Source organism: Solanum stenotomum, chromosome 6, assembly GCF_019186545.1.
Source record: "Solanum stenotomum isolate F172 chromosome 6, ASM1918654v1, whole genome shotgun sequence".
Classification (NCBI taxonomy): Eukaryota; Viridiplantae; Streptophyta; class Magnoliopsida; order Solanales; family Solanaceae; genus Solanum; species Solanum stenotomum.
Genome location: NC_064287.1, coordinates 28,513,548 through 28,525,055, shown reverse-complemented (window position 1 = coordinate 28,525,055; position 11,508 = coordinate 28,513,548). Strand labels below are relative to the sequence as shown.

General features: G+C 37.3%; 1 long non-coding RNA gene across 1 annotated transcript; it reads right to left on the bottom strand.

Annotated features, from left to right (window-relative positions):
- Positions 1-7,680: 7,680 nt before the first annotated feature.
- Positions 7,681-11,130, bottom strand: LOC125868266 (uncharacterized). Its single transcript, XR_007446724.1, has 4 exons — positions 10,828-11,130; positions 9,663-9,722; positions 8,713-8,874; positions 7,681-7,847 (listed from the first exon to the last, which is right to left on the bottom strand). It is a non-coding gene; the product is annotated as an uncharacterized LOC125868266 (long non-coding RNA).
- Positions 11,131-11,508: the final 378 nt, after the last annotated feature.

Below are 11,508 nucleotides of genomic sequence, written 5' to 3'. Positions count from 1 at the left end.
TCACATATAAAGAGGAGCATGTTGAATCTCTTGACCGTCAGGTTCGTACGCTGAGAAATAAAGAAGTCTCTTCAATGAAGGTTTTGTGGAAGAGTTAGTCCGTGAGGGAGCTACATGGAAGCAGAAGCAGCCATGAAGGTCAAGTATCCTCACCTCTTTCCTTCTGATACCGTTATAACTTGAGGTAATAGTTCATCTCCATTATCTCAGTTTCCTCTTGTGTAAAATAAGTCTTTGTATCTTATTCCTTTAGTTGTTCTTGTATTTCTGCATATTTATATATTCTTGGAACTCAGTTCAGTTAGATATCAGTTTATGGTACTTAATGTTAGGGATTGTAGCTCCTTCCCTCCATACTCAACTAGTTTAGACTTAATTCGAGGATGAATATTCCCAAGGGGGAGATATTGTAATACCTGAGAACATAATAGACGTGACAAGCTGCAATGTTGGTGAACTATGTCAGGGTTTACGGATCGGGAAAGGAACCATGGTCCGTCGACCTGCTCGTGGCACACACCCACCTTAAAGTGGTGGACCACAAAGCCCTTCATGAATCGTGGACTATCACACGAGTCGTAGGAAGCGTCGTGGACGCCATGCAGAACCAACCAGGCTCATGCATCAAACAACAGAGCCCACCACGGGCCGTTGTCTTGACATCGGGCCGTGGATGGGTCTGTCGTCTTGAGCCAGTAGACCCCTAACCACAAGTGAAGAACCATGGTGGTCTTCACGGTCTGTGGTCCTTCACACGACCTGTGAAGTTGACCGTAGGAGGGACACCGGGAACCAGTGAGCTTTGACCAGCAACCACGACCCATATGACCGGCCATGGTCCCTTTGACGGTTTATTAGTGGCTCTGTAGTTTGCCCTCGTCAGCTTTTAAGTCAGGGTCGCTTTGGTATTTACCCCTATTCATTAGTCATCTAAAATACATCATTTTACTCAATTCAAGCCTAATTATCTAGTAGGAACCTAACTAATGTTTGCGTAATTAAGACACAACTTCCAATACAAGTGTCTACGATCATACAATAGTAAAGTAACCCAACCAAGGCTTGGGGTCGAGTTCCAAGGGAGTAGTTTTGAGAATTAATAGAAAAATAAAATTTAGTTCTAATTAGTCATAGCTAATAATATTATCAAATATAAACATGTTAAATCTAAGGGATGACGCAAGCGTCAATTATCAATGGGGGTTTGTCACAAGTAAGCAAAAACAACAAAAATGCAAAGTGTACTAATCAAGGAGATGGGGTTCTTCGGATGTGATAGGAATACGGGATAAACTAAACTATTGGGTACATGCTTTATATAATAAATCCGTTGAGTGTTTGAGACTAGGCTAGACTATAGTGGGGTAAATTCTCTCTCAAGCAACTTACCCTGAATCAACTCGGTTTCTCTCAAACACCGAGTTGCCGCATGAAGAACAACCTCCACCTTAGCCCACTCACTCTATCGAGTTGAGTGTGTGGGAGAAGGACTAGGGTTCACTCTTTCGAGCTGAACCTCATGTAGATCCAATCCCACCGGCCATCAATTTAGTAGTCTTAGTTTCATGACCTTTGTCTCGAGCAAGCCGAAAACACAAAGGTGAAATTGTATTTGCAACTACAATTTCATTAAGTTCCACCACAACTACTAAATGAAATCACATCTAAACAACAAATAAAGCATCAACAAGCAAGACCCAACAAATAATCTAACCCATATTCACAAAATCACACCCCAAGAATTAGGGTATTAGATAGACATGTAAAAGAGATAAAAATTTATACCAATATGAGTTTGCATTCAAATGGGTATGAAGATTTAAGTCTCAAAACAAGCCAAGAGTGAAGAATCCACAAGACCCAAGTCCAAAATCTTGGAGTTGAAACCCTTTGAATCTTCAAATTCTTCAAAAACCCTTTCAAACTTAGAGAGAATATTCTCTCTCAAAATTGTATTCTAAACTTAATATAACTATCGCTGACTACTGAGAATAAAAACTGAACTAGTATTTATAGTTTTTAGAAAATGTGTTGCGAATGATCCATTCGGTGCAATTTGTCGGGATTGCGAATACACTCGGCGATCTGCCATTTGGTCTTCTTCATCGCCTTTCAACTCTTGCCTTCAGCATCTTGGCGGCCTAGATCATTGGGTAGTATAGTACTGCTTTGAGGAATTGCTCGGTGACACTCCGACTGCTTCATTTGACCGCCGATTTGATCTTTTCCTTTTGGGCTCAGCACACTGGAACAAAAGGCGAGGATAAGACCTTTTGTCCATGCTTTCCCTCAAACTCCAAATACCTGAAACTTAAGGGTTTTCATCATATATTGAGACAAAATATGCATTTAAGGACACTAATTATATCAAAACATAGCCCTAAATGAGTCCAATTTATGGACTCATCAACACCCCCAACTTAAACTTTTTCTTGTCCTCAAGATAACTAAATTTCAGCCGTACATTAAGGGTATCTCGAATAGTGCTACACAAGACTCAATCATGAATGCACACAACAAGACTCAGTTTACTTATGCAAAGATCAAATGTGCACTCAAATATTCAAGTTGTGACTCACCAATATCAAAGAATCTCATGCTCACAATACTTGCTTCAAATGCAAGTTCAAGCTCAACAAAAGTGTTCAAATGTCCTCACACAAGGAATGATTCCATATTCACACACAATGGTTTGCAATTTAAAACTTCGGAATCAAATGCAACGCTCACACTCACAAAGATGAACAAGATGCATACTTTCACCCATAGGTTTGTCCGTATTTTCTGATTAACATTTGTTTCAGCTCACTCATGATCAAAAAGGTATTTTCAAAGCTTGTAATACGGCTGAGTGCAAAGGTATGGTCATTTAGGCTTAGTGACTTTTATCCTTGTGATATGTGTATTCACAACACTTCCTTTTCTATTCCTTCATCATTCTCTTTACATTCTTTTTCTTTTCTCTCTTTTTTTTATATGGAGGGGTTCCATTTTTCTCAAAACCATAGGTAAGAGGGACTTTCTTGTACTTCTTGATTCGCCTTTTCTTTTCACCACACCCCCAACTTAGGCTTTTGGCCTAAGTTAGCTATTCAAACTAACCACAACTTCATGAGGATTATGGGTAATGGATAAAGAAAGGTTATGCCTTCATAACGTTTCTTCCAAAGAAAGGTAAGGCTCAAGGGTTGTTACAAAGAGGTTCACACATGATCACGAGGTAGGCCACATAGAGGTATATGTCAAATTGGCTCACACTCTTTAAAGTTGCCTAATATCGTATCAAGAGATAGTCTTACTTAGTCTACTGGACCAACAGGGCAAATACTAGGATCAACCATGCATGTTTCAAAGTAAGCTCATCACACTAGGCATTGACACTATAAATCAAAAAAGACTCCACACTTTCGCTAGTGTGCAACGATTATCACGAGAGACTCGATTTGATAATTGGCAAGTCACAACGAGATGCAAAAAGACTTCATTTGGCCTCATTGTAGCCGTATATTCATGTCTGTTCGATTATAAGCACTATCCAAGTCATCAGTATTGATTGGAACCGAGACTCAAATTTTGCAAAAGAATAGCCACATTCAATCACACAAGGGGTGGCAATTTTTTTCCGGAAAGGTCAAAATCATTTTTAATTTAAAATGCGGAGCCACAAGCTCAAACATCCACAAAAAAAACAAGCAGTGTAATAATATAGTAATAGCTCACAACCCAAAATATATAATCAAAATAAATATGCACAAAGGTTGGCCTCACCCGACCACAAACAAAAATCATTTGTCCTCAAATGCGAATGAAAGTATCCAAAAGTTAAAGTAAGTAAGACAGAGAGAGAGGTAAAGAAAGGTCATGTCTACATAGTCGCTCCATCTATCGAGGACTTAGTGCCCGGTGTAGTGTTCTGAATATAGGCATCAGTGCCCGGAGTAACCTCAAAAGGAATAGTAGTGCCAGATCCACTAGGAGCTTTTGTGGACGTCTCAGTCGGCGATGTCTGGGTCACCGGCTACACAACCGTCTCTATAAGATTTGGCAATTCTCTGAATATGCTATCTCCTCATCATGTACTACTATCAACTCCTTGTCGGTCTCTGCATCCGACTCCTCATATGTGGTGCCATCCCTCTGCACCCGGTCGTAGATGGAGGAATCCCTAATGTTTTAGGAGCATCCTTGTCATCTGCACCCAGAATCAATGAAGTGAAGTGGATAGACTTCAAATAGTCTACGTCCTTCCTAAAATCTTCTATTTTGGCTTTCAAAACCAAAACCTCGGATGTCTCTCCCTATCTGCTCTCACAAGAAGAGACTTTAGTATCCAAATCATCAACAGAGGCCCTAAGGGCGGTCAATGTAGCCAAGATAGCACTGTCAATCATCCCCGGGATGGATCTCTCCAATCGAGTCGCCCTCACATCTGTTGAATATACCAGATTCCCCATTTGCAAGATCATTACCTTTGTAATCTTGGCGGGCTGGGAGGAAGATGAAACACCTGGGACCTGTGAAGAAGAGGACGGGGTAGGTGCACCTAAAGGCTTAGAGGCAGGAGTCGGCGAATATGCCTTTGCTTGTAATGTGTCAACATCAACCTCTGGGGAGGTATCTGCCAGAGCTGCTCTCCTCATGTCAAGCTCCTGTCGTGTGTACTCGGTCTTAATACGCCGGATGTATGTGGAGTGATGAGTCCACAAATTGGACTCATTTAGGGCTTTATTTTGATAGAAATAGTTTCCTCAAATGTTTATTTTGTCTTAATAGCTGATGAAAACTCTTAAGTTTCAGGTATTTGAAGTTTTAGTGTAAACATGGACACTTAGGTGCAAAAAGGAACTAGAAGGCTGAAAAGAACGATGAAGCTAAAGCCCGAGCATTGCCAAGCACACTTAGCGATTCGCCGAAGGGACGCACTCCGCTCTTTGTTCGAGTACGTGAATACCTGAAGGAGCAGGATCAATAAGGCGATGAAAGGAGCAGTTGGCGCTTCGCCGAATAGTTTTGCGAAGTAGTACTATGTCGCCCAATAACACTGAACATGATGATGCTAAAGGCTAGTGCAAGACGACGACGAACTACACCAAAGGGTGAATCACCAAGTTAAACGGCGATTCCGACTAACATCGCCAAAAGATCCGCCAACATTATTTTCTAAAGTTTATAAATACTAAACTTGCTATTAATTTTAAGGATTCGAATATTTGTTTTAATTTTCACAATAAAATAGTACTTTTTTTTTGGATATTTTCTCTCAGGTTTGGAGAGGGTTTTTTAGGACACTTGAAGAAAGAATGATTTCATCTTTCCAAACTTGGAAGTGGGTCTTCTCCATTCTTTTTCCTTTGCTTAAATCAAGGTTAAATTCCGTATACTCATTTTATTTTCGTATCATTTTAGGTGTATTTTGTTATTTCTTGATGTGTGGCTAAAAACCCCCTTCTTGGGATGTGATTTAGCAAATATGTGTTGATATTATTGTTGGATATTGCTTGTTGATAGGTTAGATGTATTTTAATGGTGATTTCACCTAGTGGTTGTGGTTTAATTTAATGGGTTTGTAGTTTCAAATACAAAACCACCCATGTGTTTTCGGCTTGCTCGATAGGGAGGTTGCGAAACCAAGACCACTAGACTGATGGCCTAAGGAGTGGGTCGACATGAAGTTCAGCCCGAGAGGGTGCGCCCTAGTCCTGTATCCTAACAGTCAGCTCAAGAGAGTGAGTGGGGTAAGGCGTAGGCTAGCCTTCATGCGACAAATGGGTGTTCGAAAGGAACACATTTGAAACGGGGTAAGTTGCCTGAGAGGGAACTTATTTCCATCTAAAGCTTAGCCTAGTCACTATTATCTTGCAAATTACCTATTAAAAGCATGTACCCATCGATTTATCTCAGCTTGTATTGCAGTCACACCCCAAGAACTTGTCCCCATACTTGATTTTCTTGTTATTTTTGTTGTTTTTACTACTTGTGACAAGACTCCCATTTGATATTTGACACCTTTGTGTCACCCCTTTTAATTTACAATGTTTTTAATCATTAATGTCTTTAGCTACGACTAGTTAGATCTAAATTTTATTTTTCTATTAATTCTCAAAACCTCCCTTGGGACACGACCCCGACCCTTGGTTGGGTTACTATATTATCGACGATTGTAGACACTCATAGCGTAGGTTAGTGTCGTTGGTCACGATAAGCATCAAAATGGCGTCGCTACCGGGAATGTGGTATTATTTGAGAATTCTTAGTTAAGTAGAATTTCTATTCTTAGTAGTGGTAGTTTACTAATTTAATTTTTAGTTTTGTTCTATTGAATTTGTAAACATTTCAAAATGCTTGAGTGCAAATGGGGAGAATAGCTGCCAACTGGGCCACTCAGCGGGTGGTGTTTTTCATCGAAACTACATCGATGATGCTAATAGTGTTTATAACCCTGCCGACGTGAGCGTGATGGGTGCAATGTGCATGCCACAAGCTGACAAGCTCATAGAAATGTAATGTTCAAAGTTACCAGCGCAACACTCTAACTCATACATTTAAGAGCGTTATTTGGAGGGTTAGAACATGAAGATCCGCATGAACATATACGAAGCTTTGTGGGAGTGTGCACCCCTTTATTATTCAAGAACCTATCTGAAGAATCCATACGGTTTCACTTATTTCCATTATCAATACTGGGGGAGCTACTAAATGGGTGGTTGAGCATCCCAATAACTCCATTAAAACATGGGAGGAGCTGGTTATGGCATTTCTTGAAAGATTCTTTCCTCCATCAAGAATGATGAAGTTGAGAGATGATATTCATAAAAGCAAAAGGAGGGTAAACCAATTCACGAGTCGTGGACAAGGTTCAAGAGTTTTTTGCGTAAGTGCCCAACGCATGGACTGCTAGGTGAATTGCTGCTCCAATACTTTTACCGTAGTCTGGACTCGGTTAATAAAGGGATATCTGATTAATTGGTACAAGGAGGAATAATGCTACAATCATTTGAAGTAGCCTCATTTCTCCTAGATGGTATGACTAAAGTAAACCAGGCATGCTATACCAAAGATGATCATGTTTCCCTACTATGCTTCTGGTTAACGTAAGAACAGATCAAAAAAGAAAGGGAGAGGGACGAAAACATCTAGAAAATGTTATCTCAAATGCAAATCCTACAAGAACACATGAAAGGGACACGTGGAGTATTTCATATTGAGGAGGGTTGTTCTTTCGGCTACTCAAGACCGGGAGAGAATCAAGGTTGGAATTCCAGAAGATGCGAGAAGCACTACAAGAAAAATAGCTAATAGGGACAGAAAAAATGGTCCCTAAAAGTCTAATTCCAGTCCCTAAAAGTTAATAGAGACAAGTAGAATCTGGTCACCACTCGTCCCTATAGGCTTCGCCGCTAAAGGTCTTTAGGGACGAGATTTTTTAACTAGTCGTTAAAGACTATTAGCGACATATACAATCCTGGTCCTTGAATGAATTTTAGGGACCATATTAGTTGTCCTTAAAACTACTTTCAGCTGGTCCTAAAGATTCTTTGAAGACCAAAGTTCTGGTCACTATTCTATATTTATGCACCATAATCTTTGGTCTCTAAATGGAAATGGTCTTTTAAATTCTATTTGCTAAATATATAAAATCAAATGCATAAAGACAACATTGTTAATAACATACTACTTTCATATACTATAATATTAAATGAGTAACATTGCATTAGTGTCACTGTACGGATACATAGAAAACAATGTATTTTTTTCCTAATAGCTCTATCAAAATAATATCTATTTAGTCAACTTGTATGAAGTCTTTAAAAGCTCCATCTCCCACTATATATTCAAGTCTTCAAAACCTGTAAAAAGATATAAAATAATTTTTGTAATGAGAAAACATCACTACTAATTATATAGTAAGCATAGTTTAAAATGAAAGGGGTGATTACCATTCTTCAAAACAAAAAACTCTAAGCAAAAGAATATAGTAAGCATAGTTTTTTAAGAAAAGAAGGGTAATTACCATTCTTCAAAAATAAGAAAGCTAAGGAAACAATCATTAAATAACAAAATTATTTTCTTAACAACAATCTATACTAATGAGACTGAGTTCTGATTGAAGCAAAATAGATCCCAATCAAATACTCACAATCAATAAATGACATAATAAGATTCTAATTAAAATACAACAATATGGGTTTGATATACCATTTTAACTCTTAGCTATTTGTGCATTTTAAAACTTCACATACAACATATTTTTTAACAGACCATGGTAATCCATTCACTGACATGGAAACTGATATCCAGTGGATTGAATTTTTTCAAACGTTGATATGTGAATCCCATTTGCTACGCCATCATATGATGTACTTGCTCCCATTTTATCAGTATAAGCAAGTGTTTCTTAGTTGTAATTTATTTCCCATCTATAAGGTTTACTACAATATCTGTAACATCTTTCGGTAGCAATTACAATCAAGATTAATGTATTAGATGTTTAACAACCTTAGCTATGTGTAACCCGTACTATCATCAGTCATTACAGAATGTTTTTGTTTTCAAAAGCATGGTTACATATATAAATAGTAACATGATCCATTCATTTTTCATTCAACACATAACAATTTAAGCAATATCAAAAGAGTGAATGGACCTTCAGATTTAGCAGATTGGAATTGAGAGGGACAAGCAATAAAAAACTTCTTGCACATAAGAACATACCTGCCATCGCAAAAGTGATTTATATTCACCTTCCCTTTAGCATCAGATAATATAAGTTAAATCACCACAACATTGCGTCCATCGCCAACACTCTGTACTCATTACATGAGTGTTTGTGCTTTCCCCAAAGCTTGAACATGAATGTCAACATTCGAGTCTCGTCTTGTATAATTAAAATGACAGATAACATTTAAGTAGTCAGTATGTTATCAGATGCAAAGCAAAACATTTGTTTCAGAAGAGAAATTTATCTACCTCATAAATGTGACAAATTAATAAAACATTAAATTCAACTGAGTTAGCACATGTGAAAAACTTACGTATGCCAGGTGAACCACTTATTCAAGTGTTCATTCTTTAACACTAAAGCACGGTGAAAGGGAAACAAGCATTCCAAAAACTTTCTTAATTACATTATTGGTTTTTATTTCTCTCAAAATATGCCATAACACTGCCCTAGTGTAGACATGAAAATTATAAATTTTATAACAATGTGTAGACATGGAAAAATTGGGCTAGATTATATTAATAATCTAATCAATCTATCCATAATTTTTCTTAACTTATGCAGGTTTCTGGCATTTAACACAAGGCTATACATACTTAAAAGACAGAGGTAAATCAATGTCTTTGCCAAAATAAACTTTCGAAAGGTACTAATGGGTAGAATCAAAGATACAAGATATCAAACAAAGAAATCTTAATGCAAATACAATATGAAGGTGAATCATTTAGTGAAATTACTAAAATGCTATTTATCTAGATGAGCTTCGAAAGGAGAGACATGAAAGCATGACAGAGAGTATAAAAATAAGTTCAGGAAAAAACATGCTTACTACTATTAGGATAAATAATTAATTGATATTGTACTTCCTCGAGATGCATAGAGTTACTGTAGTTTAGGAATAGATGACCAATTGACTTTGTTACAAGCTCACAGCAAGACAAACCTTTGTTTCTGACAGGGAGTACCTCTGTTTTATAGCGTCCAATTGTACCTGACGTCAAACCTAACAGAAAAATTATTGTAATGTATAAAAAAGAAATATTCACAAAACTGCAAGTTCTGATTAAATGAGAGAGAAAACAAATTTCAACATCGTTATAAGCTAAGATAGAGATAAAACTTTGTTAATGAAAGGAGTGAAGAATCTAACATATAATAGATAGTAAACCCTCCTCATTTGCCTTGGACTGACACCGTTTTGTTGCAATATAAGTGTAATTCAAACACATGTGGAGTTAAGAAGTTTAGTTAGTTTCTTATTGAAATAGGGATCTTTTTTCTTTGGCAAACTTGTGTGATAGACCTTATTACTCATAGCATGGTCATGTGACCATTTCAAGTACCTATATGCAACCAATCCCAACATTGTGTTGCTAAAGATAGTAGTGTTTCTATCAATTGCACAATCAGATTATCTATGGGAAACCTTTCTGAATAATCTGATCATACACTACATTATATTAGTTCTGCTTTTCCTTACAATGGAATTTATCCAATAAAGTTGGTATCTGAATCTTTGACCTCACCATTATTAGCTAACCTGTCTATGTGTAAAATTTCAATATTCAAAGTAAAAAAAAAGCTACTAAATTTGCAACTCTTTTACTACATATCAGCTATTAAGAAGATATTGATACCCAAAAACAGAGTTCTTAGGTCAGGTTGAGAGACTTAAAAATTTAGAGAATATAACATGTGAGTATACTTTTGACCTACTTAGGTCAACATGAGTTTCCCAAATTTGAATTTCGGTGAATAGTTGTGCAGAAAGCAAAGGATAAAACATAGCTAAATCTTAGGAAAATAAAAAATGAGTTTAAGCAAAGTGAGAGGATGGAAAATAGACAAATTCAATCTTGAATAGAAAATCAATGAACGCATAATTAGTTGGACCTACCATTCCAGCCACTGAATCAACAAAATGAAAAAATATACAACTTACCAAAAAAAAAAGAAACCTTATGCTTAAATTTTCTCAACCATACAAAGTGCTAGAAGTTTATCCATCCAAAAAATCATTTTCTTTTCAAGTTTAAGAGTAAAGTGGATGAATGTCTCTTGAGAGACCTTAATCGAAGGAAAAAGAGAGCTGTGAAAGAATTAGTTACCTAGTGTAGAAGAACTCATTGCCGGGAGATCATTAAAATTGCTCAAAACGACAGATCTGAGGATGAATTTTGGAGATTTGAAAAGGACGGGGATCTAGGGCTTCCAAAGAGATGAGAGAAAAGTAAATTTGAGAGACGATTTAATTCTTTCTTTTTTTTTTTTTTGCAATATTAAATGGCATTTTAGTCCACTCACATTAGTTAGACTATTTAGGGACCGGAATATTTTCTTTTCAGCGAACAAATTTTGCCACAACTCGAATTAAAATGAAAATACTAAAAAGTAAGGACCGTATGAAAATCTATACCTAGTAAGTACATTTTTAGGGACTAGATTTTTGACTGGTTGCCACATGTTGGTCTTAAATAAGCCTTTTTCTTGTAGTGAAGGGTATCCACCCATGCTATCAACCGCGGGGTGTGTATCAAGGTTCGAACTATTATAGTGGTGATGAACCAAGGAGATGTTGGCAAGATGGGGCTGAGCAGGATGATCAGGAAGAGGACCATACTCACTTGACTGAAAGCCCGAAATCTAAAGGGAGTGCAAGTCGTCCTCTGGTAAATGATTTGTTATCGCGCGTACTCGATAAAGTCGAGGGCTCTGATGATTTGCTAAAAGAGATGAAAGATGACTTTTCATCATTGAATAGTAAAGTGAATTCTCATGCTGATGCCATC